At 44.4% G+C, this 25,110-nt stretch overlaps 1 long non-coding RNA gene across 2 annotated transcripts in view; it reads left to right on the forward strand.

Annotated features, from left to right (window-relative positions):
- LOC118935948 (uncharacterized) overlaps window positions 1-25,110 on the forward strand; it is a 182,314-nt gene that overhangs the window by 86,105 nt on the left and 71,099 nt on the right. The gene's annotated exons all lie outside the window — the stretch shown is intronic.

Here is a 25,110-nt window from a genome sequence, read left to right on the forward strand (position 1 = left end):
TTCTGAAAGACTGCTCTGATAGGCACTTATACTTGGAGTCGTTGACTTGCATGTATTAGAGAAGGTTATATACAAATATAACTAATGATATTTAAAACCTGTTTATTGCTAGATTGCAGATTTTCCACTCAGTGGCGCTGTCTGCAGAGTTATTGAGTGTTTTATCCCCACCTCCTGCTGTGTTTTGGATTTCTAGGCCATTGCCAAATGTTTCCCAAAATCTTATTTTATTTTAAAGACCCGCTTTACAGCTTGAGTGAGCACATGACAGAATCAATAGGAAGCTAATTGTCAGTAATGAGAGAGATTTCCTGCCTTAGAGAATAAGGAACTGAAGCATAAATTGCTTTTAAGGACTCTGCAGTGAACCTACATTTAACCCTTGAAGCCAGTGCACAGAAGGGAGGTCTGACTTGTCACGAGTGGCTGTTTGGTTCTTCCGTGGAGGGATGGACGGGCGGACTCGAGGTGCAAGCTGTTCCCCAGGAGGGCGGCAGGAATGTCAACTTAGAAGTCACTCCTTTTTCTACAGTTGTATGTCTTTACACAGGCCACTGTCTAATGTTCTTTCTTAATCTGTACTTTAGAGTAATTCATGATAATTTCATAAAGTTACGGAAAAAATGTCCAGAGTTCAGGGTCATTGCCACCTGGACGCCCCTGAGCTGGGCTTGTTTTTGAAAAGATCGCCCGGGTGCCTCACTCTCACCAGGCATCCCGGAGCAGGAACTTCTCCGCTATTACTCAGTATCCTTGCACGTGACTTCCTAGTGAGCCTATCCCAGACCCTTTTTAGGGTTGAGGGGTGATACTTCCTCTTTGCCCCATGGGCCTCCGGTCCGGTGGCTTAGGGAATGGGTGACCCTCTGAAAGCTCACTTGGTCTCCGTGGAGAGGAGGCGGCGGGTGTGTGCTGCCCCTGGGGGTTACCAGCGCCCCCTCATAGACTTCCTGTTATAAAAACATCAAATCCATGGGGAAATGTTGCTGCTGATGGCTGAGGAAGGTGTAGGGAGGATGTGCACCTGGGGGTGGCAGCCCATGCTCCCCTCCTGCCTGGTGGCCCAGCTGGGCCTTCGCTGATCAGCACATAGGGACCTGGGTGCAGAAGGGCAAGCCGCCTCTCTAAAGGGCCAGGAGCAAAATAGTGAGAGTTGGGGGGGTGCCATACGGTTTTGTCACATATTCTCAATTCTGCCATTTCTACTAAGACAATAATGACCTCTTTTGTTCTAAAAACATATGTTTTTTTATTTTGAAAACAGCAATGCAGAAAAGTATGAATTTAAAAAAATCACTCCAAAGCTCACCACACAGAAGTCATTCTGGTCAACATTTGACGTTTGGGACTGGCATCTCCCTTTAGAAACACATAGGAAGAGCCATAAATCGTCACTAAATGCAAATAGCTAGGGAAAAGTACATTTAAAAAATGGGATCAAGCTTTTATATGTTATTTTTAGTAATAAGATTATATTTGAATAAATTTAGCCAGAAAATGGTATGTGGAAATAAGAGGGAAGAAATTGTTAAATATTAGAATGAACATTTCTTTTTCAAAAGTTGTCATTTCCTAGAATGGTTGTCTCTCTTAACTCAGAAATTCTAATGAAGGAACATAAACCATAAAAAGTTGGTGTTTAAAAAAACTGCTTTTTTCTAACTACATGTTACAACTCTAGCCATTATCTGTTCTCTTAAATAACATGAGGATATTTATTAAAACACAACATCCTTTTTGCACATTTCCCAACAGCTGTCAATTTTTTGTTTGTTGGATTACTTTAATGTTTTTTTTTTCATTGCATATAACCAGCATTTCATTCCTGGATCTAAACTTATTTGGTAGTTAACCTCAGTTTTTGTTTTTCAAATCATCCTTTCTCCGTTCCTTATTTATTTATTTTGATTTATCTCTTATTGCCTTGAATCTGTCATCCAGCAATGTTTTGAAAACTGGTGACTTTGGCTGTATTCTTTGTGCCATTATGCTGCAGAATGTCTATCTGCTGCTTTTATATTGAAGGACAGCTTAGCTGAGCATTACATTTGGGGAAGGCACTTTCTTACCCTCAAAATTTTGTAGCCATTGTCCTGTGATCTTCAGGCATTCGGTGTTGCCTCACAAGTCTAAGATCATATTACGTCTTTCCCCTTTTACGTAACTGGACTTTGTTCTACCTGGATTCCCACATGGTTCTTTGCTTTTGAAGTTGATGAATTTCACCACATCCTCATGCTGATGATTCTGCTGCGCATCCCTTAGGAAACAGCGTCCTCTTTATCAGCAGGTTCAAGTCTTTATTCCAGAATAGAACGTCTTTTATTATAACTCTGAATTGACTGTGGAAGCCTGGGCTCTCTCCTTCTCTTCTGCAGGACTGCGAGTCGCACTACACTGGAGGCCCTTCACGACGGGTTCATCCAGCTCGCTTCATAGTAGTTTTATGTAATTGTTCTCTTCCATTTGTCTGCAGTTCATTGACTCAATTTTAAAGCTCATGCCTCTGAATTTACTTTCTATTGTATTTACTCTAGTTGCTATTTTCACTGATGCCTGGTATTTTTCTTTCCTGTGTGTTTCCTCAGCTCCACTAGCTTGATTTTTTAAAATCTCCTTTTGTTATTTCATAGTTTAAAAAGTAGTCTCAAACCTGTAATTTATTTGAGACTGGAAAACTATTTGTCTGAAATTCACAGTTTCCTCCTTCTTTTTGGATATATTTTCTGGTTATAAATGTACTTGTCTCGTTTGTAATCTCTACTTGCCCTCCTCTCTCCCCTGCTCTCTCTCCCTCCCTCCCTGCACAGAAGAAGCCCGTGTGCCCCTTTCACATTGCTGTGCCATGTTGAATGGGAGCTGCCCTTTGCCTCAGAGATGAGGAAGCCCTGAGGGGGAGGAGGAAGGGACACACAGCGGCCATCTGTCCACAGCCCCACTGGGAGTGTGGGCTCCCAAACACACTCTTTCCAAAGCTGTCACTCGTCTGCCCCGTGAAGATGTTTCTCCGTCCGGCATTCAGGTGGTTTGGGGGGTTCACAGCACAGCACCCAGGAGCACAGTTACTTGTCTTCTCACTGGTTACGGGCTGCCTCCCCTCCCTCCCTGTGGAGCCTCATCTCTGTCAGCCTTCCTTGGCTACATGGCTTTGTTGCAGACCATATAAATTGCCCATCTGGATGGCATCTCCTCTCTCCCCTCATTGTGTCTGCTGAGTTCGGTCTCTAGAACAGGGCTTCGTGACCTCAGTACTGTTCACCTGTGGGGCCACCTGCTCTTTGTCTGGTTGGGAAGGTGTCCATAGGATGTTCAGTAGCACCCCTGGTCTTGACCCAATAACCAGGAGCCATGAGCATCTCCCCACCCGAGAATGCCTCCAGTCACGGCTGGGTGTCCCCTGGGCAAGGGATGGCCCCCAGTGAGCATGTCCTTCCCTCCCATACACCCCTCCTCAAACTTGGGTCTCAGACCTCTAGTCAATGACCTTCAGGATGGACCTTCCAGGACACTGGATGTCAAACTGGAGAATGCGCATCACTTCCAAGTCCGGGCTCACACTTCCGCCTCCATCCGGACGTCACCCTGTTTGTCCGGTTGACCGTGGTACTGCTGGCCTGCGGTGACGCTGCTCGGGTTGTCAGCTTGTGGATGACGTTTGTTGTGTTGTTTCACGTAGGATTTCCAGCTGGGGACTAGATGGAGAAAGGTCGCACCTGTTGAGCTAGAAATCTCTTACTTTCTTCTTTCAAAAGACAACCTTGAACTGCTGCTGTGAGTGTCTTGTTTGGAGACACGGAATGGGAATTTGTTCCAAATTACAATTTTTGCCTACTTCATGGTTCTACTCAAGGCAAGAGGAGAAAAAGTGGAAGTTAATATGTTCCCGATAAATTGTTATTTTAAAGCATTGATTACCCATGTTGGTAATGGAGCTTTGAACAGAACAAAAATTCAATGCTATAGATTTGAAACTGTATTGCAGTTGCTATATAATTGGTCAATTGTGATAGAGAAAAAATGTATTTAAAGAAACTCATAAACCTCATTTCTCCACCTAATAGCATTTAAACATCAAATTGATGGTAGACTTGCTTGTAAGCTACCACGTATATTGTTCCCTAGGTGGAAAAGGGGTGCTTTAATTTTACATGCTGTTTTTACCATCTAGTTAAAGCAACATCTATTAAGTTCCTATAAGATAGTCAATTCTGCAAAGAATAACTTTATTCTCATGGATCTTAGAAGGGCTTCATCCTATAGATCCTTTGTAAAAAGATTACAATTTTCGATTGCATGGAACTAAAGATAAACTTTAAATGTGGAAAATGTGCGCTTATGCTTTGCCTTAATCTTTGACTATATTGTAGCCCTTAATGTTAGAATCCTGCTCACCCTTAACTCTGACCTGCAAGCTTTTCATACTGTTTGCGTACAAAGACTGACCTGTGTATTCGGTAGGTACCCATGGCTTCACCTGATTGATTATATGTGCTGTTGTGTTGAACGTGAGTGCCTTAATCTCGATCTGTATTGAACTTGTGAGTAAATACAATGCCTATTACTCCAAAACTGGGTTGGAGAGCAGGAATTGAAGAATAGTCTGATGTCGTTCCATCGGCTTGGATAAGTTACCGGGCCAGTGGACAGAGCTCTCTGAAGATTCCGGGTGACCAGTTTATGAATTATTTTGCTTTTTGGTAGATCTTGGTTATACTGTTGGAAGTTGGATAACTTTCCCATGTAGATTCAACTTGGTATTTTTGTTTCTGCCTTTTCACAGTTAAATCAGTGCTTGGTAGGTTTTAACCCATCACAACCCAGGTATGTGATGAGAGGTTAAGCAAACGTGAGTGATGTTTGTTGTGTCAGTCATGTTTCTCAATATAATACAATAAAAATATTAAGTAGGCCATTTTAAAATAATTTCATAATGATCATAAGCATGCTAACCTGCTGGTTTTGTTCTAGTCCCTTTTCAGAGGTGCTGCATTTTAAAAGGGCTCAGTCAACCCAAAGATACATAAAATGACACATTGTACAACATATCCCAGAGTTTAAAATAATTCCGTACGTGCTGGAATCAAGCAGGGTTGAAAAGAGGTATGAAATGGCTGACTTCAGTTAGGAAAAGCACCTGAGGCAGGTGCGTGATAGAGAAGTTGAGCTGAAACAGGTTGTGAAGTTTGGGCGTCCATTCGAGAAGCTTTGAAATAAGTAAATAGCTTTACATTTTCCCCTATTCAGAGGCCAGTTACAATCTAAAAACATCTCCTTTCTCGACCTGGGCCATAATGACCTTTGTCTTCTTGTTTGTTACATATTAGTTACACTGACTTTAAAGCGACTTGTATGTATGGCTCTCTCTTTGCATAAAGCTATAAAATACACCATTTGAATGCGCTGATAGGACCTGAAGCCTAGCCCGGGGTGTGAATCCTCTTCCACATATAAAGGTACTTGTGCCGGTGGAGCACAGCCAGGGGAGATCCCAGTCTGGAAAGGGCAATGGGTGGGAAGTAGGTTCTTTTAATCGGTCCCCGCAGGGACAGGCTGAGGGGCATCTATGCCTTCACTGAGAAGCTGGCAGGCTTCCAGCCCTTGTCAAGCAGAAGCCAGGAGTCCGAGGGCGGCGAGGGGAGAGAGGGCTGGAGGGCAGCTGTGGCTGGTGACAAGGGGATGCGGCTCACTCTGGTCCGATACGCATTTGCTCAGATGTTCCGTTCATTTAATGACGGGGGGGACAGATGGTGAACACTGGCGGTTACCTCATGGTTGAATTCGGATTCTGTAGGCAGGGCTCACTGTGGTGGCCACAGTTTCAGCATTGAAGCTGTGTTCTTCCTCTCAGGGTTTTGTTTTTATTTTTACTTGTTCTAACTGCTTGAATGCCTACTTATAAAATAATCCTCAATTTTCTCTCTGTATACCCACAGCACTTTCCCCCTAAATGAACCTGTTGTATTATAGCTTGCTATTTACTGGCTTCCTTCTTCTGCCGGACTCCCAGCCTCTTGTGGGACCCTGGCCACTTTGATTGATCTGTGCATTTCCAGTGCCTTCCATAATACCTGGCATACAGGAGACCTCAAATCTTTGGGTGCATCTGTCTTTGAGAAGTGCAATTTTGTCTTCTCTCACTCATCCTGGGTAGGCTCCATGCTGCCTCCATGGCCAATAAAATATGGCAGAAGGGGCCCTGTGCCACTTTCCATGCCCAAGCCTTAAGAGACTGGCAGCTTCCACTTGCTGCCACCTGAAACACTTCTCTTTGGAACCTACCTGTCATGTTCTAAGGAAGCCCAGGCAGCCCCTGGACAGCTCCATGTGGAAATGAGCTGAGGCCCCCAGCCAGCATCCCAGCTAAGTTCCCAGTCAGCAGTCAGCACCAGCTCAGCAGCCAGTGTCCGTGTCCTGCAGACCCCAGCTGAGCTTCTGCACCTGCTTCTACAGGGAAGGGAGATCAGCCACCACCACCCAATCCTGTCCAAATAAACGAGTGGTTTCTTTAAGCCACTTGATGTCTGGGAGCGTTTGTTACGCAGCAAGGAAATATTGGCACACTGCTTGATAAACATCTCTTGGTGGAGTAACTAAGAAAATTGACATTTTTGAAAGTCTGGAATTAGGACATTAAGATAACTCAAGTATTTGAAGCATTTAAACAAGCAATTAGACAATGGAGAGACAATAATAAAAGGTTTTTTTAAAAAGGGAAAGGAAAAGACTGAGAAGAAAAAGATATTGAAAGTACAGTTATCAGGCCAGCATTCTGTGATTTCTGTGAAAAGAGCTGTAGCAAATGAATGTGATGTTCCTGATTTTATCGTTAAGACTTTAGAGAGAGAAGCTCCTTCAAAGGAAGAGAGGTTCTACTTTGGTAGGGATATTTTGTTCATTGTTGGCAACTGTGTTCCAAGAACATAGAATGTGCTGGGCACATAGTAGGTGTGCAGTGAATATTTGTTGAATGAAAGAACAAATTGCAGTTGGCTGCAGTCCAGCCTGAGAAATTGTGTGTCTTGATCCAGGTTATTTCTATTTTTCAGTACATGTGTTTTAAAAAGTGGAGCTGCTGAGAGCAGACATACCCAGGAGCCTTCAGGGTCTAATACAACATGTTTCCCATTCACTTCCAAGGAATTTCACACTTTCCCTCGGGAAGGTTCTATGCTGCAGGTCTCACATAGTTGTGAGAAAGTGGTTGGAAACCATGTATTGATTACTCAGAAACTACAAAACTTATCCAGAAACACAGGTTTCCCCAGCTGTCTGAAAGTGGAACATTTCTATGAAACCTTTTCTAAGCTGAAATGGCACAAAGCAAAGAGTATCCTCCTGCTTTTCAAGAGTTCAAATCAGGCCATGTGACTTTTATGAAAGATCTACAGTAGCACCTGTTTTTGCTAATCAAAAGAAATCTGAAGAGGATTTCCACTTTTATGGAAAAAACATTGGTACCCTACTAATGGAGGTCTTCTGTAAAAGCGGATCGGCTTGAGGCGAACTTCCAGAAAGGGGGCGTTACCTGTCTCATGTTGACTCCCTCTGTATTTTGTTTCCATTTGTAGTCATGGTGCTAATAAGTAACAAAGAGGTAAATAACAAGAGCGGCAAGTGCCTAGTTCAGCAGGATGATCAGATGGTGAATTATCAAGAGCAATAATGTCAGTGCAAGAAGCAGTCATAGCATTTTGTTTTGGTGATGTAATAGGTGTTCCATGTTAAAAGCAGGAAGTTGGAATACAGGGAGACTCATTGGAGACAGTGGGACGAATCCATGTCTGTTTATGACACTTTAGTTTGCACGCTTGAATTCAGTGGAGCCAGCGTCCAGATTGCTCCTTCCCAAACAGGAGCAATTTTGGGCTCTGACTCAGGAAGCTGACACGTGGCATTCAACTACTAACTCTCAAAATGAAACTTTGGTTCGTATTTACTGAAACACATCTCTTCAACTTTAAGGTTTGGGAGTAAGCCCATGTTTTGTGTATCCTAAAACCAAACAGGTTAGATTATGAGAACAGAAAGGAGCAAGACCCAAGAAAGACGTACAGATACTTCTGTGTAAATATATGGTAATTTAAGGCACCTCATCTACATATGTAGTTCCCAAAACTGGCCTCCCAGCCCATTTCACCTTGCTCACATCAAACTAAAAAATGAACTGGGTGTGTGGTTTATTTTATGAAAAAGCTCTGTCTGTTTACATCCCACCTAACCGTGCTGTTTACTCTCCTATGTCCTGAAGATTTCAAATATAATATAAATATTATGTGGTGATTATGTTGTTTGTCTTTGCTTTTATTGAGAGAAGCCTGTCAAAGCCCAGAGAGTAAATATTTTCAGCCTTTGGGCCACATATGACTGCCTGTTTCAATCAAAGGCAGTCATATGTAAATGTACTTTGACTGCATTATAATAATACTTTATAGAAATAGGTGCAAGCTGGTTGTGTGACTTAACACATTGACTTCAGTTGATTCTCACCAACTGTGAAGGATGACAGAGGCAATCCTGAGGGCAGGCTTTGACGAGGGAGGAAGAGAAAGTTCAGCCTAAAAAGAGAAAAAGGCTTCCTGAGATTGTGAAGTAAATGCAGAAAACAGGTAAAAGTATTGGCTCCCTAAGAGAGTCAGCCCAGTGACCTAAAGTTATCTACACCGTCACTGAGAATCTCAGTACCTTCGATCTAGCTACGCCACTATTCCAGTGATACTGAAGGAAACCATCGATTTGGCTTAGGTTGTCTGGAATATTTGACAAATATGTTAAGGAGCAGGAGAAATATAAACAACTTGCATTAAGTATTCTCATATTTTTTCACTACCGTTGTATTTTCTAGACTTTGATTCCTGTAATATCTGGAGTCCATTTCATATTCCATGTGGAATTTTAATTTAACAAACAAGGAGAGCGTTTACTTCAGTTGGTTTTAATGGGTCCAGAACCTCCAGTTTTTGTGTTGCACACATGCTGGGAAGAATGGGCTAATGAGTGTTTGTGGGTAATTCTGAGGGACCATTATCATCTGAATATTGTAATTGCTTCTAATCTGTAATATAAAAGGAATCAAAGCACATCTGGCGTCTTTATTAGTTTCTCAGGGCTGCCATAACAAGCTATGTGGTTGAAACAACAGAAAGTCATTGTTTCACTGGTCTGGAGGCTAGAAGTCCAAGATCAAGGTGTCCACAGGCTTGCTTGGGGACAACAAGCTGTTTCATGCTCTCTCCTAGTTTCTCGTGGTCTCAGCTACCCATTGGTTGTTGATGGCATCCTCCCTATATCCCCCCATCTCTGCACGTCTGTCCACAAGGCCACAAATCATATTGGGCTGAGGCCCACCCTAATGACTTCATCTTCACTCAGTCGTATAAAAGACCCTATTTCCAAACAAGATCCCTTCCCAGGGACCGGTGCCTGGGACTCAAGAGCTTCTGACGGGACACGATTCAACCCCTCATAAACCCTTATGGGAAACTGGACTTCAGCTTAGAGACTGTATTCGGTATTTCAGGAATGGTTGTAAAAATGAGATAAAATTTATGGTCAATTATGATTCTGGAGCTAAATCAGCCTCAACATTCATCTTAGCAATTAAAATGGCAAGTCTGAAAAAGCCGACATCATCATGTTGAAAACTTTCTGTTGGAGTGTTCTTTTGCAAGTAAAAATTATATCCAACTTTCAGAGAAATGTGCATATTTTAGAGTTCATCCCTTTCTGGCTTAATTGTCTGTGCATGGAAAACACCTTAAAGTATTTTAAAGCAATGTTTAAAAATCACCTCATGTGTTTGCATTTGGGGTGGAGAAAAAAATGGTTAAAAATCTGCAAAAAGCTATGATAGTGCTGTTTTAAAAATTTTTAATTGACATCCAAGGTTGCATTAGTGTCAGGTGCACAGCATAATAATCGGACGCATATATGCATTGTGAAACAGCTGCCACAGGAAGTCTAGTTACCGTCCCTCACCGTAACAAGTTACACATTTTTTTTCTTGTGATGAAAACTTTAACTGGCCTCTCAAGTGTGCTCATCACTGCCGCCCCACCACTTTTTGATTTGGGCCAAGACGAAATAACAGGAAGGGTTGGTTCTCAGGGTGCAAATGTGTGGAAGAAAGATGGAGAGCTGAAAGAATCTTGTAAGGATTCACCACCAAACCATCCCTCTAGGAAAGCTGACCTGAGTAAAGTGAATGAATGGAATTTCATTTCTCTATTTTCTTTTTGGCAAAGCCTTAGGGATCACCACAGATCTATCAATATACTATTAGTGGGTGGCTGTTAACCCTCTTAATCAGGAAAGAGAGGTGTTTTGTGTCAAAAAAACTACATTTTCCTTCAGAGTACAAGCTCCTTAGGAGGGTGACTAGGCTTTTTCATTGTACCTCTGGTCACTGACAAAATTGGTGAAATATAAAATTTGACTCATGGAAGAAGACATGAATTAGAATCGTTGGGGGCTAGGCCCAGGCCTTTATTTTTGCAAGCCTCACTGAGTTAGTTAACTATTGGTGCTGTAACAAACTACTATGAACTGCATGGCTTCAAGTGACACACAGATAGCTCTAGAGGACCTGAGTCCAGATCATGCTCCACTAATACCAAGGTGTGGACGGGTCGTATTCTTTCTGGAGATCCTGAGAGAGAATCTGGTGGGTTTCTCCAGGTTGGAGAAGCCCCTGCATTCCCTCTTTGTGATCCCGTCCATCATCTGTGAAGCTGGGACGTCATCATTTGCCTGTCTCTCACCTCTGCTTCTGTTTTCACACCTCCTTCTCCCTGTTGACACTGCTGCCTCCCTCTTAGCAGGACTTTGCGATGGTTTGAGTCCACCTGGCTGATCCAGGGTAACCTTCCCTTCGCAAGATCCTCAACTTAGTCACATCTTCAGTGACCATTTCACCATGTAAGTGACACAGTCATAGTCTCTGGGGATTAGGAAAAGCAGACACGCTGGGAGGCCGTTATTCTGGCTATCACACTCCCCACGTGCTTCCCATGGCTTGGTCCAGACACTCTTTTGGGTCTATTTCCTTGCTCCAGTTCTAGCATCATTAGAGGAAACCAGACAGCTTTTTATCTTGAGGAGTACTACAGACATTTTGAGCAAGTTAAATTAAAAGAGAAGATAATGTCAGAAAGTTCCTAGGTAATCTTTGTTGGGGTGCAGTGAATGTGCTAATATTGCAAGAGCCATTGCCTCCTCTCCCACATGTTCCACTTGTTCAGGCTTTCCTGACATCCGAAAGCTAACCGATTGGGTTCGCATCTCCCCCAGATCATATACAAAGCTGTGACTGCCCTGGAAGCTCCATGAAGCCTGAGAAAGAAAAATCAGCAGTGACACTAATTTGTTAATTATCTTTCATCACATTTCGTGGTCTCTCTGCACCTTATTTTCCTTCCATGCTCTGAGAAATGACTCTAAGGTTTCTGACGGGGGTAAGGTTTTTGTGTGAATCAGTGTACTCCCGAAAAACAGAAGCAGCACATGTGTATAGGTTCAGAAAGGGATTTATTATAAGGAATTGGCTCATGGATTTATGGAGATGGGTAAGACCCAAGATCTGCAGGGTGTGTCAGCCAGCTGGAGATTCGAGAGATCTGACGGTTCAGTTCTAGTCTGAGGCCCAAAACCTGGTCCCAGGAAGAGCTGATATTTCAGTTTTAGTCTGAAAGGAGGAAATCAGTAGGTGTGCCAATTTAATGGCTGGTAGGCAGGATGAATTCTCTGTTCCTAAGGGGTAGGAGCAGGCTTTCTGTTCCAGTCGGACCTCCAGCTGATTGTATGAGGCCCACCCATGTTCTGGAGAGCAATCTGCTTTGCTTAGTCCACCAAAATGTTCATCTCAGCCAAGAACACGTTCACAGAAATATCCAGAATAATGTCTGTCCAAGCATCTGGGCACCCCTGTGGCCCCGTCAAGCTGACACACAAAATTAACCATCACAATTTTAAACTGAGGTTTTCAAATAGCCTCTGAATTCAGTTCAGTTCAATTTTCCAGCTGGTGACCCATGTGTAAACTCAGAGGTGTGGCTTCTGTAGAGATGAAGTTTTACTTTGCACAGTGATTTACCCGGAAAATATTAACATCATCTTCACCACTGACCAGTAAGGATGTGGAGGTTGACACCATGGCATTTAGGGCTTAAAATTAGAGGCTCCCAATCAATTGGAATGTGTTATAATTTATTGCTTGAATACTGAATGCATAAAATTTGAATACTGCAGAGACTGGCAGGGGTGATGTTTTTTTCTATTTATTTCATGCCCAGCCTGTGCTCAGTGTGACGTAGCTGCCTCTCTTTTTATGCAGCTGCTCCATCTCTGTTCATTAACATAAGCACAGCCTTTCTTTGTGTTGGTCACAAATGGGTGTTACTCATGGTTTAGACTGCAGCTCCTGGAACCCCAATTCCACGGCTGGCTGCTCAGGCTCCCTCGGCCACACAAGTCCTCAAAAACTGTGGAAGTCCAGATCAGCACATCAGATGTGGGAAGGAAAAGAGGACTCGAAGGAACAGAGGAGGAGGAGGAGGCAGGACTGTAGAGAGAAAGATAAAAATACCAGGATTGTTGAAAAGCAGCCTCCTAATTGCTGAGGATGGGGAAGGATGAAACAGCTCGCATCTCCACAGAAGGGAGACCCGAAAGGCAGGCAGGCAGGCACATAAAAGCGGAAAGGTACAGCAGGAAAAGAAGGAAAGGAAGGCAGAGATGAGCCAGAATCAAATGAGTAAAACAGAATGGTAATTGCTTTTCGGAAGGTGGTCTGGAAAGTCTAGAGAAACATCCCTCCTTCTCTGTCCTGGTAACATGCTCCACACTCTTTCTGCCGGACTGACTCTCCTTTCTGCATTTAGACATGATAAAGAGGACCTCGGGGAAACTGGATCCTGGAACTAGTGATGCTGGCTCTACAGCCCTGCAGTTAATACGGTGATTTCAGAGTAAGCAGTGCGCCAGCGCCCCGGGGGAACAGCCTAATGTGGGATTCTCTGTAATCACGTTGGTTAACGTGGATGTGCTCAAAGCGACACGCACACTGTAGGCACAACAGTGGGGGGCCGTGCCTCACGTATATACACCCTGTCCTTTGTATACATATGCAGCACATATACTCTGATGTATTTTGTTGTGTCTGCAGAGTGAATTCAGCAAGCATCTCTCAATGCCCAGGTGCTCACGTACGTGGGGTTTGTCCAGGTGAAAGCTCAGGTTTTGCCCTCAAGGGATCTATGGTTTAAAGAGCTCACAAATTTGGAGTTGGTGCTTCTACACGGGAGGAATGAGAAAGGAAGTCTGGCAATGCACGTGGATTGTATGAGCTTTTTTAACGAGTGGGAATCAAGGGGATGGTCACTGCCACGCAGGAAATCCATCACTGACCCTCGAGTACGGTCTGCGTTCCTGCCCAGCGTTGGGACACGGCTGCTTGTTTTGCTGCGAAAAGAAACGATAGAGGCTTTTTAGGGACAGTACATCCTTCATCCCTGCTTCCCCAGGGTAACATCGGGGGAATCTGAAGTGATCTGCTGCCTGTCCTCATTTTGTGGTTGATGTTGTACCCTGTGGGGAACGCCTAATTGGGATCCAAAGGATAGCTCAGGACGCGGAAGATCTGTCTCTGCACGCTACCTTTTTGTTCCATAGCAGTTGTATTTCTCAGTCCTGTTTTTGTACTGCAACAGCCTCCCTGAAGTAGGAACAGTCTCCAGATAGCCAGGAAAACTCTCTCACTTAACACTTTTCAAGTGCACTCCTTTCTCTGTAGAACATATGGAATGCTGTAGTTTTCACCCTGAGGACAGCTTATTGTGTTTTGGTCGATTTTGTGACATTTCCCATCACAAGCTCAGTGTTCTTTGATTACTTTAATTACCCAGTGACTAAGTGAAGGTCATTTCATTTCAATCACATTTATTCATCACCCACATTTTCTCCTCATTAACATTTTTTCTATTTACATGAAGCCGGGCTCCTAAGTGATTCTGTCAGAGCTATTAAGATGTTCATGTGAAGTCTGGCTGCAGTAAAGTGAGCCCTCCATGAAGCCAGGGAAGTTTTGTTCCTTCCTCCTAAATTGCATTTGTCTTCATTTGGGGAGTATTAATGACAGACGCCAGGAATGATTCTGGGTCTAATCGGTACAGACCACTAGTTACCACTGGGCAATCCATCTTTTTCCCTTTCACGGGGGATACAGCACAGAACTGCTGGGGTTTTCTGGATGATTCCGTAGGTCCTCAGGACCTGGTAATGTTTCTTTAATATCAGTTAAAAGGTATCAAAGAGAATCAGACTGACATTTTGGGTGATCTACATGCAGGCTTCCTATGTACTTACTTCAACTCCCTGTTGGAGTTCTATTTCTGTATCACCGATCAGAATCTTGTCCTAATTGAGGTCAACTACTTTGTACCTCTCTCCAGCCCTGCTTGACTTCAGCACTTACCTAATTGTTTTAAACTCTGGAATATGTTACACAATGCATAACATTGTGAATTCAGCAAGCCTCTCTTGAATGCCCAGGTGCTAACGTCATCTGACTCGTCTGTTGGCTGACAGCCCTTTTCAATGTAGTTCATCTAAAAAGTTCTTGAACAACACCCACAGCTAAAAAGGCCGGTGGTTGCTTAAATGTCACTTGACAATTATGATATTTGCGCACTTGTGTTCATTCACTTCAATATACAGAAAACACTAGTGTTCTCCTACACCAGCACTAACCAAGTTAGTAAACAGTAAAAGGAAAAGGAGCTCATTCAGTGTAACAACAAAGCCTATAAATTACCCAGGAATACACCTAACAAAGTTCTAATTCTGTGTAAGAAAAATTGTAAAATAATGTTAAGCAGTATAAAAAGACCCAATAAAGGCAATGATATAAGTTGTTTGATGAGTAGACTTTACAAAAATGATGTGGATCCTCTGGAAAGAGAGGAATAAGTCCAAAAACGATTCAACAAAAACCCTACAAAGTTTTGTTTTGGTGGGCTGGGATTCAGCAAACATGCATAATTTTATGAGTAACAGCGATCTCCACAGAATAACCAAATAATCCTGAAAATTCTGGAAAGTAACACAATGAGCGTTTATTTCATAATTCAAAAATCCACGATTTTTGCAAAGTGCTACAATTAAATCATGGAATAAAGAGTCCAGAAGCTAACCCACAAACATACAACCTTTCGTGTACTGTTGACCCTTGGGCAACATGGGTTTGAACTGCTTAGGTCCACTTAATGTGCAGAATTTTTCAATTAATATATTGGAAAACTTTTTGGAGATTTGTGACAGTTTGAAAAAAGCATTTCCATTCCTCTAGCTTACTTTATGGTTAGAGTGTAAAATGTAATACATACAATATGCAGAATGTGTGTTTTCAGCTGTGTGTGTGACCGCTGAGGCTTCTAGTCCACAGTAGGCTATTAGTAGTTAAGTTTTGGGGTCGTCAGAGTTACACATGGATTTTTTGACTGCATGGTGGGGGACCAGCATCCCTAAACCCCTCATTGTTCAAGGGTCAACAGTATTTGAATTCAGTAGAAGTGTTCAGATAATTGGGTTACCATGTAGGAAAATTTTTGAAAACTTAGATCTCTCTCATGACATAAACAGAGACAGTTTAAGACCTAGAGATGAAAAACAGAGCTTTGAAAGTATTTGTATGAAAATGGTTAACATCTTTATAATTTCAGGGTAGGAAGTGAGTTTTTAAAGACATACACAAAAAATAAAACTCATAAACCTTAAGTTTCATAAGTATGTTTTTATCAAAATCAAAATTTTTTTCATCACATTAAGTCACCATACATTTAAAAGTTAAAGATACACAGCAGAATAGATGAAGGTGTCTGGAGATGTATAGCTGTATACCTATCTATCTGTCTCTATAATTCATCTGTATCAGATCACAGGTTATAGTATAGGATATAAAAATCTAACAACTTGGAAAAGAGACAGAGAGATCAAAGGAAAAACCATTAAAGGCTTTGAATGGAAAATTCACCAAAGTACATGAACTGGCGATAGGAACAATTATGTTGTTAACAATAACTTGGAAAGACGCTCCAAATCAGTGTGGTATTTGGGAAAATGCAAATTGAAATAAAAAGGAGATCTTTTTATAGCCATCAGATTGGCAAAATTTCTGAACCTGGCAACATTTTGTTGGCAAGGCCAGGATGTGTGAGCAGTTGACGCGTGTCTAAGAAAAGTGGTGAACGTGCAAACTCCATACCCTAGGAATTGTGCTTGAAGAATTTTGACATGTGCCCAAAGACACATCCAAGGGAGAGAGTATCTGAGGTGTGGGTGGCCTTTCCTAGCAGAGTCCATTCTCTCTGCATTCATGGTGCCTGGCTTATACAATCGCTAAAGAGTTTATCACGCTCTGCGATTCTCTGCTGATATGTGTACTGGGGGGTCCGCTTGGAGGATAGGTCAAGACTCACAGGAGACAGATGTCAGATGCCAAAGTGAGAGGGGAAAACACAGGTCACATCTGCCAGGTAGATAGTCAAGAACCCACTCAAAGATTTTGAAATCCTTCAATACCAAGGGTATGCATACAAGGACCAGGAGTCAGAAGTTTTTAAAAAGCTGAGTCCTTGTCTCAGAGTATTGACAGGGAAACCTGTAACTCCTCCCTCAAAGCCTGACTCTTATCAATGGCCATGGGTCTTTCTTTACTCTAGACCAAACTTCCCATATCCACGCCTGCACTGTCGTACAGATTTGTGCCGTAATGAAATGCTGTAGTAATTGGCAGTTGGCCAAGTAATAACCTTCCAATGTGTATCTATGTAGAGGGAAGGCATGTATGTAGAAAATATATGTAAAAGTTAATTGCAACAGTGTGCTTTGCTCAACCACTGAATCCTCAGTAAATTACCCGATACTGGAGCAGAGATTTAGTGTGCTTGTGGAAGGAAATTCTCAGTTGTACCAAAGTCCTTTCTGAGGCTCCCCCCACCCAATCCCCATCACCACCAAATGTTGCTGATACAACTGTGTAGATCAAGAATCAACTTTCTGATGAGGAAGCATAGCTGGCTTTAGCTGAGATAATGAGGTGAACCACTTACAACAACTTGTTGATTGGCATGCTCAGACTGTGTGTCCCACCTTATCTGGAGCGGTGCAGGTTTATGCCTGCAGTCCTGGCATAATTAATCCTAACCTTCCCTTCTTCTAGTAAGATGATCCAGGTCTGGACAATAAAATTATGTGGTCATCTTTTAGAAGTTAACAAAGGCAAGAGCAGTTAACATTTATTGGTTATGATTGCTAAGCAATAAACTCATTTAATCTTTTATAGTCCTATTAAGTGAAATTAGATGAAGAAAATAAGACAGGCATGTAACTTGCCAAAAATCCCAGATCTCCTCCCCAGGTATATGGAAAGCGAGTCTGTGACTTAAGTCAGTACATCAGTGCTTCACACGTTTTCCAAATAACTGGTACCTCTGTTTTGATATTCATTTTAAAAATCTGGTATTGTTTTAAGGTTCTTTTACTATTCTCATAAGTGCAATTTTGTAGTGTCTGAATGAGAAGATTTTAAAGTATGCTTGGAAATCCACCACCACTTCAGATCCCCTATGAGACAAAATAGAGCCGTTAACTGGACCAAGGTCCTTGGTGTTCGGTGACAGAGACTCCTGGAGGTGTCTGAGGCAGTTCCCCAGCACCAAGCTGGGGGATGGGCGTGGGCCAAGCTCTGCTTGCCTGGGGAATCTGAGGGTGGTAAATGAGAGCTCTGTGCATGCCAGGGGAGTGTGCACTCCCGTCCCGTGCCCTCTTGCCATGTTGTGAGCTATGTAGTCCTGGCATTAAGAAGTGCTTTAGGCTGTGGCAGGATGCTGTGCAATAGCCTGACTGGCCAGCACATGGGACTTTTCCACCTCATGTATATGTAGGGATCCCAGAAGGTCCTCCTTCATGCAGCACCATTGTCTGCAGCTGTACCCTGGCCAGACCTTCATCCCCATCTTCATTCTACACGTGAATTTGGAGGTCCTGAAGCCTATTCCCTGTGCTGATGGCACCACTGTGTTTTCTGGATGTGCTGACATCTCGCTGTTCTTTTGAAGAAGTAATCCCAGGTTTAGGTGCTCAGATCTATTTCTGTTAAGACTTTCCATTCCATAAAAACCATCGTTTGATGATACAATGCTTTGCAATAAGATTACATCCAGTAGCAGATGTTGTCTGTGTGTGACACACATCCCTGGGACCTTGACCGTTTCACTATCAATACCTTCGGGGGCCATGGGAGGCTGATCAGTCCATGTGTGCCATGCGTCCCAAAATGCTAGGGAATTAACATCCCCCTGTGAAGCATCTTCCGTGGACGGCAGCTGCAAGTTGGTGTGTAACACCCCAGCCTCTTTGCTTTGTAGGTGAGATCATTCCAGAGCTGGCATTTTGCACCATGCTCTGAGGCTTCCTGGTGGGATTCACCTCCAGGTGCTTTCCATGCCAGGTAGTTTAATAGGTCCCCCTTCCCTTCCCTGTCTCACCTCCCTCTCCCCAGCCAGAGTACCAGCCCCTCTAAATACACCATTTGTGGCTGAACCCCTGCCTCAGTGTGTTTCTGTGGGAACTCCACTTAAACGGGCTCGGAAATCCTCCCAAGCCTCTGTTGACTTCTCTTGTCGCACTCACCTCAATTCCGACGGTGGAATTACCTGTGCATCTCCTGCCTGTTCTCCTGAGTGTGTGGGGGGTTCTCTAGACAAAGTACAGTGTGTCTGCCTCGTTCACATCATGCTTAGCCAGAGTAGGCATAATCTGTGGCTGCAGTATCAACCAGGTTCTGAGAAAACTAATGAAAACAGAAGGTGGTGTACCCAGGTGGAGCATGTTCTTGGGGGAAGATAAAATAGGGCCTTTGGAATGGAGGCTTGAGGCTGAGAGGGCAAATTAAGAGCACTTGCACACTGCTGTTTCTGAGAAGCATTACTGCATCCTTATTGCCCATTTCATCCATCCTGCCTTTGAATCTAAGGCTAATGACCTGGAACTCAAAGCTCCATACTTAGAAAAAGTACCGCGGGGTTTCCTCACATGGTTAAAATCCCAGCGTTATTGGTGTTAAGAGCCTTAGAAAGCTCCCAGGAATATTTTAGGAATAATCCAGAGACCAGTATCCTGTCTCATTAAAGATACTTAGACCCTGCAAACAAAAGAGTAAATGTAAGTCTGAAAAATGACCTCAACAGACATTTTATTTGATGTTTGAGAGATTTTAACTAGCTTCCCCAAATCATGGCTTTTTTTTTAGCTAACTTTTATTAGTATTATTATTAAAACTACCATTTATTTTCTCTATGGGTTCCTGTCAAGTGGATGAACTGTCATTTACTGAGCAACACCTTTATTTGGCATATTTGGGTCATTTCTACTTTTTTGCTATTATAAATAATACTCAGAGCAGAATCTGTACATGAGATTTCTCTGTATTTTTGGATCATTTCCTAAGCATAGATTCTTACAAAGGTTGACCACTGACTAGCAGTTCTTTTATCCCAGTTCTAGTCTAAACCCCTTCTGATCTTTGAAAACCATCATCTTCTAGAGAAGTCTCATGGCACTGGAGTCATATGTCTGTATTTCTTCACCAAGCAGGTACTTGTTCTGTTTATTTTGCTTTGCTAGCTGATCCATCCCTTGGGCATCTTCAGCTAGAGTTTACCCTCTGCTCCAGCACCATGCCCTCCTTCCATTCTGCACTTGGTAAATTGACCACATTCCTGCTCTTGTCTACGTCTTAGATCGATTTCACCTCATGCACAAGGTTTCGGTTTTACATGGAGCCTTCAGCCTGCCCTGCTCCATTTTTCTGCATCGTTACTGCTGCGTTGTCTCCATAATTGACATCTCTGAGCTCTACGCCTTGACCCCGGGCTCAGGTCCAGCACTAGTACCACTTCCTTCCCTGGAGGACCAAATCTGAGGTGATACACACATCCTCTAGAGAACGATGGCTGATTTGCAGAGCATTAAAGAAAATACATTTTTGAAGGGTTAATTTCAGTTTCGAACTAGAGTACCCACTTTTTAAGATACAAAGTGTGTCCCACTTAATTTTACTGGAAATAATTGGGGGAACATGGGACAGTAAAGTAGGTAGTATATATGATAGTTAAGGGTCCCCATGACCATTTTTTAAGCAAAATATGCATTGAGAAAGAATTTCACATTATGTATTAGAAATTTGAAATATCTGCATTTTCTACAATTTGAAATGGACACTATCTGGAATGTTTTTCTAACTGTGTTCACCATGGCAATAGAAGGTGTAAAATAAACACGTAGCCATAGATTATATTTTATCATCTAAAGTACATATACTCAGAAAATTCTAAATTTGCTTTTGAATTGAGCACAGACTGAACATGACAGATCATTATGAAATCACTTAATAAGCGAAGATAATTTAAAACCCTTTGCCCAGGTACTGTATAAACAAAGATACTGTATTATGGTAGCTGGTTGCCATGGCTACCTGATTTTTAATATGCTTTTAAAAGATTTATGTTTAAATATCTTGGAAAGTTCATAGAAGAGACACGTGTAATGAAGATCATGACTAATGAGAGCTGGTGGTACTGAGGCCACTAACTCTAGTTTGGGGCATACTTTGTACTTTAAATATTTCTTGCCTATCTATGAGAACAAGACTGTACTTTCCCATGAAGCATCTGGGTGCTGGGCAGGTCACCATGTTCATCTCGTCCTCCACCACTGACCCTGTGGGTCTGGGGAAGAGGGTAACCGTGTTTAAGAAATCCCCAGAGATGGGTCTGTTCAGTGACAACATTGAACTCACGAAGAAAGTCCGGATGTTTGACTACAATATATTTGTTATTTAAAGTGGAAAGAACTCAGAAATACCAGCCCTGATGCTCCATATCTTTATAGAATGGCTGTGGCTGTACCTATGTTTCTGTGTGTCTGCATCCTTTCTATATCTACATGTATTTCTTAAACTGTCATTTTCTTTATCTGTGTCTATGGCCATGACTATACCTTCAACTAAACCTACAGGTGTTCCTATGCCTACATCTGAGGTTCTATCTACGTCTGTAACTACTATAAACTACAGGTTTATATCTACTTGTCCATACCTATCTCTAACTGTATGTACCTTCACCTCTACCTGTACTCTGTACATTCGCATCCACCTGTACATCTCTGTCTCCATGCACAGTCCCCATGTACATGGGTACCTGCATCTAAGTTTCAGTCACTACATCTCCACCCATGTCCTGGATGGTGTTCCCCTGTGGTGTGGGACTGGGCTAAGGGAGTTACATGCAGCCAGCCAGTGTATATGTCATGTGTCATGTCAGATGTCAACATGCAGACTCTCTGAGACCACCACCTCGCCTTTCTCCTCCCCGCGTCCCAGCCTGCTGCCATTGCCAGGGCCTTGTTTCCTGACACCCCCTGAGAATTGAGGACCCCTTTCCAGTCTTCCCAGAGACAACAGAAGCCCTTCCCACTGTCAGCCTCCACGGATCTCTCTGGGCCACATTTCTGCTCATGGTGGCAAATGCTTCCTGTGTTATTCACAACAGCTTAGCTCCTCATTATTCTGAGCTTCTCCCTAGGAGAATAGGGCTTAGGCTTTCTCTTTCCATATCCAAATGACCAGTGATATTTGTGTCCCCAGAATGAAAGCTCAGCATGCCCCCCAAAATGAGATCTGCCTCTCCTGCTCGAATAAAGGGAAACTGCTGAGCCCTGTTGACCCACGTCTGCTTCTGAAGCACTTAGGGATATTGGGATCTGGCTTCGAGAGGACTGTAACATATTTTTTCCATGGTCCCTAGTGAAAGGTATAATTAAAATGTTACTTCATTTTAGTGCAGTGTCAGGACGCCGTGCAGCCAAGCAGGCCTTTCAGAAAGGAAACATGTGGGAGGCTCAGTTGGCAAAGATACAGCGCTGACTGCAGCGGCCCTGGCTGCTTGCAGCGAGTTGACCGGCTGCATCTCCGGCCTGCCTGATCCCTGCCGCCCCCTCAGCTCCGCTCCTGCCGCCCCCTGTGCTTCCTCTGACCCTCTCTTTCTGACTTGACTGAGCCGCCTGACATCAATCTTTGATTCTTTCCCTTGCTTCTGCTTTGCACCCATCTCTCGTTCCCATGCCAGTGACCCAGCTCAGGCTCTGCCCCCACTGTGCCTGGTGCCCCCAATGTCTTCATCCTCCCTTTTTCCTGCACAGAATCCTCCAGCACCCTCTTTTTCACAGCTAGACTCCAAACTTGCAAGGGGACCAGTTCTGAGCCACTGTCTGCTTCCCACCTGGCACGTGGTCATTGGACAGAATAGGTGCGCTCAGTCTCACAGGACTCACCCAGTCCCCCGGTCAGCTAGCCTGTGCCCCTCCAACTTCTCACTACTCCCCTTCCCTCAACCCTGCAACCAGCTCATGGTGTCTGCTGGCCAGCTCTGTGCTGGACGTGTCCGTCCCTGGACCTGGAGTTGTGTCCCATGGCAGGGCCTAGTGTGGTCCCACCGCAGTGTCACGGGCTGTGGGCATCTCCGGTGCCCCCTGCTCACGGCGACTTCCACTCCTCCCTCTGCCAAGCTGTGTGGCTCACACAGTGCTTGCACTCACTGCCCTGTTTTTGATTATTGGACTTGCATCTTGTCTGACTTAGACAAGCGGCCACCAACATCTCTTGGGAATGTAAATCCTCAGCCCCACTGCAGAGCTGCTAATCCAAAACTCTGGGGCTGGGGCTTGGCAATCTGTGTTTTAACAAGCGCTGCCCGGGAACTCTGATGCACGACGCGAGCTTTGAAAGGGCTGCCCCGGACTCTAAGCTACGTAAGGACAAGGACTTTGTTTTTCTCCTGACTCAGCGTAATAAGGCGTTGCAGGAGGGAGTTCTGTGACCGGGGCTGTGTGGTGAAGTCACCCCCCTCCCCCGCTCTACTGCTGTTTTTTGGTTTTGAGTACAGCCTTTGCTGTAGTCCCTGAGGTGCCCTCTGCCTGGTCAGGGAGGCAGTAGGCAAAGTTTATCTCACAGAAGAAACAAAAGGAGAACCACCCAATGTCTGCTTTCTGAGGGCAAACAGGATCTTGCCAGAAGGCAGTGGCCTTGCGAGCCAGCCTGTAGTGCTGAGTCAGAACTGCTCAGTTCCCATCTGCACGTTGAGTAATGCAGGGGCTATGCTTGGCGGGCCAGACCACAAGCTGTGACGCAAGGGGGAGATACAAGGGGGCGAGGGGACCACGGTTTTAGAGAAAGAGACAGGGGACACCAGCTGTATTAGTTGCCTTTTGCAATTCTAACAAATTGCCACGCTCGGTGGCTTAAAAGTAGCGCAGATTGATTCCCTGGCGATTCTGGAGATCAGAAGGTGGAGGTGGGTGTCAGGGGCTCCAGTCAATGGCTGTTCCTGCGGGAGGCTGCAGGGAAGCCTGCCCTTGCCCGGCCCAGCTCCACCAGGCCGCCCACGTTCCTTAGCTGTGGTTCTGCCTGTACCGTGCACGTCAGCGGCCTGGCGTCTTCAGTCCCCTCTTCCTCTTTGGCCTCTGCTTTTGTCCTCATCCCTCCCTCCCTCCCTCTGCCACTCCTGCCTGCCTCTCCGAGTGCCCGTGTGATGACACTGAGGCCATCCAGGCAGTCCCGGACCATTTCCCCATCTCAGGATCCTTGACTTCTCCACATCTGCATAGTCCCTTTTGTCACCGAAGGTAACACGGTCACGGGTGTCAGGAATGAGGCTGTGGACATCTTCGGGAGGAGGCGTTATTCAGGTGACCCTAGACCCCTGTACGCTCAGCTGTGGGAGGTGTGGCCACACATGCAGGGCCGCACAGGGGCTGGGCCCTTGGCCACATGCCTCGGAGGTGTCTGTGCTGCCTGCTCCCGTCCAGCTGGCTTCAGAGATGGAGGACAACGCCTGTATCACATGCTTCCCACTTGAGCATGCGTGGCGCACAAGAGATGAGACTGTGGTGTAGGGGGCTCTGCCTCTTCTCCCTGCAGCTCTCGCAAATGCTTTTTGATTTTTCAATTTGAGAAGCCAGGAAGCACACAGGGCGCAGAACCACTCAAAAACTGTGATGACAATACAAAATTGGGTCAGTTCTTTGCTAGCCTTTCTCAATCAAAGCACCAGCTATTGAAAAAAGAAATTTCTTTCTAATTGACAGGAGAGATCAGACTTAGAGGGTAAGGGGGTTTTCCTATGGAAGTGTGACTCCTGATGAGGGGTTGTGTTTTTCCAGACACACCTGCCTGTTGCGGTGTGACCTCAGCCTCCTCGGCAGCTCTTACGAAAGTGAATGGGTGGGAATGGATGGCTGAGCCTCGGAGAAGGAGAGCCATGGGCAGGTGCTTTCTCACTCATTTCTGCTGTGATGGTTCAAAAGTTGGAAAGCAGGAGACTGGAAATAACTGGTGGAAATTGCTTCTGATTAGCTCGGGTGCATCTTTCACAAAACGCTAACCTCCAAGACATCTTTTCCTGTTTAGAGCCAATGGATTATATAAAGTCTCTTCTGCCATGGTGCCCACAAAGTGTTTTCAGAAAAGACTGTAGCTGGGTTCACAAGGCAAAGTATAATCGTTGAAGATAATATTTTTTTGGAAATATGAGACTTTCTCAAGTTCCCAAATCTGCTCTAATTAGTGTGGAGGTGTTTGGGGGAGAGACTAGCTGGGGGCTGAGGCTGTGTCGACGAAACCTGTGTAGAACTTGGAGGATTTGTAAGCTGAGTGGGCAACTGAATGAAGGAGCTTAGCAGTGGTGACAAGTTGTTTAGAGCTGCGTGAAGTGCAGGCGAATCAGAGACTCCACCAGAAGCCCCAGAGGGGACCAGTGCGGGCCTGATGGGGAGGCATGCCATGCAGCCCCCCAGATCCACCACCATCCTTCTCCGTTCTCTCCGGGAGCTACAAGGGAAGCCCAGTAGACTGCATGTGTGCACATCTGCCAACTGGCTGCGCAGTGGCTTCTAAGGGGAGACTTGCACAAGGCAGGGGACCAACCTTGCGAGGCAGCCCCGGAAGGGCTGTGCTGACCGTGTGTGGCCGTTGCCACTGGGGGTCGAGGAGTAGGCGCTGCT

Source organism: Manis pentadactyla, chromosome Y, assembly GCF_030020395.1.
Source record: "Manis pentadactyla isolate mManPen7 chromosome Y, mManPen7.hap1, whole genome shotgun sequence".
Taxonomy (NCBI): Eukaryota; Metazoa; Chordata; class Mammalia; order Pholidota; family Manidae; genus Manis; species Manis pentadactyla.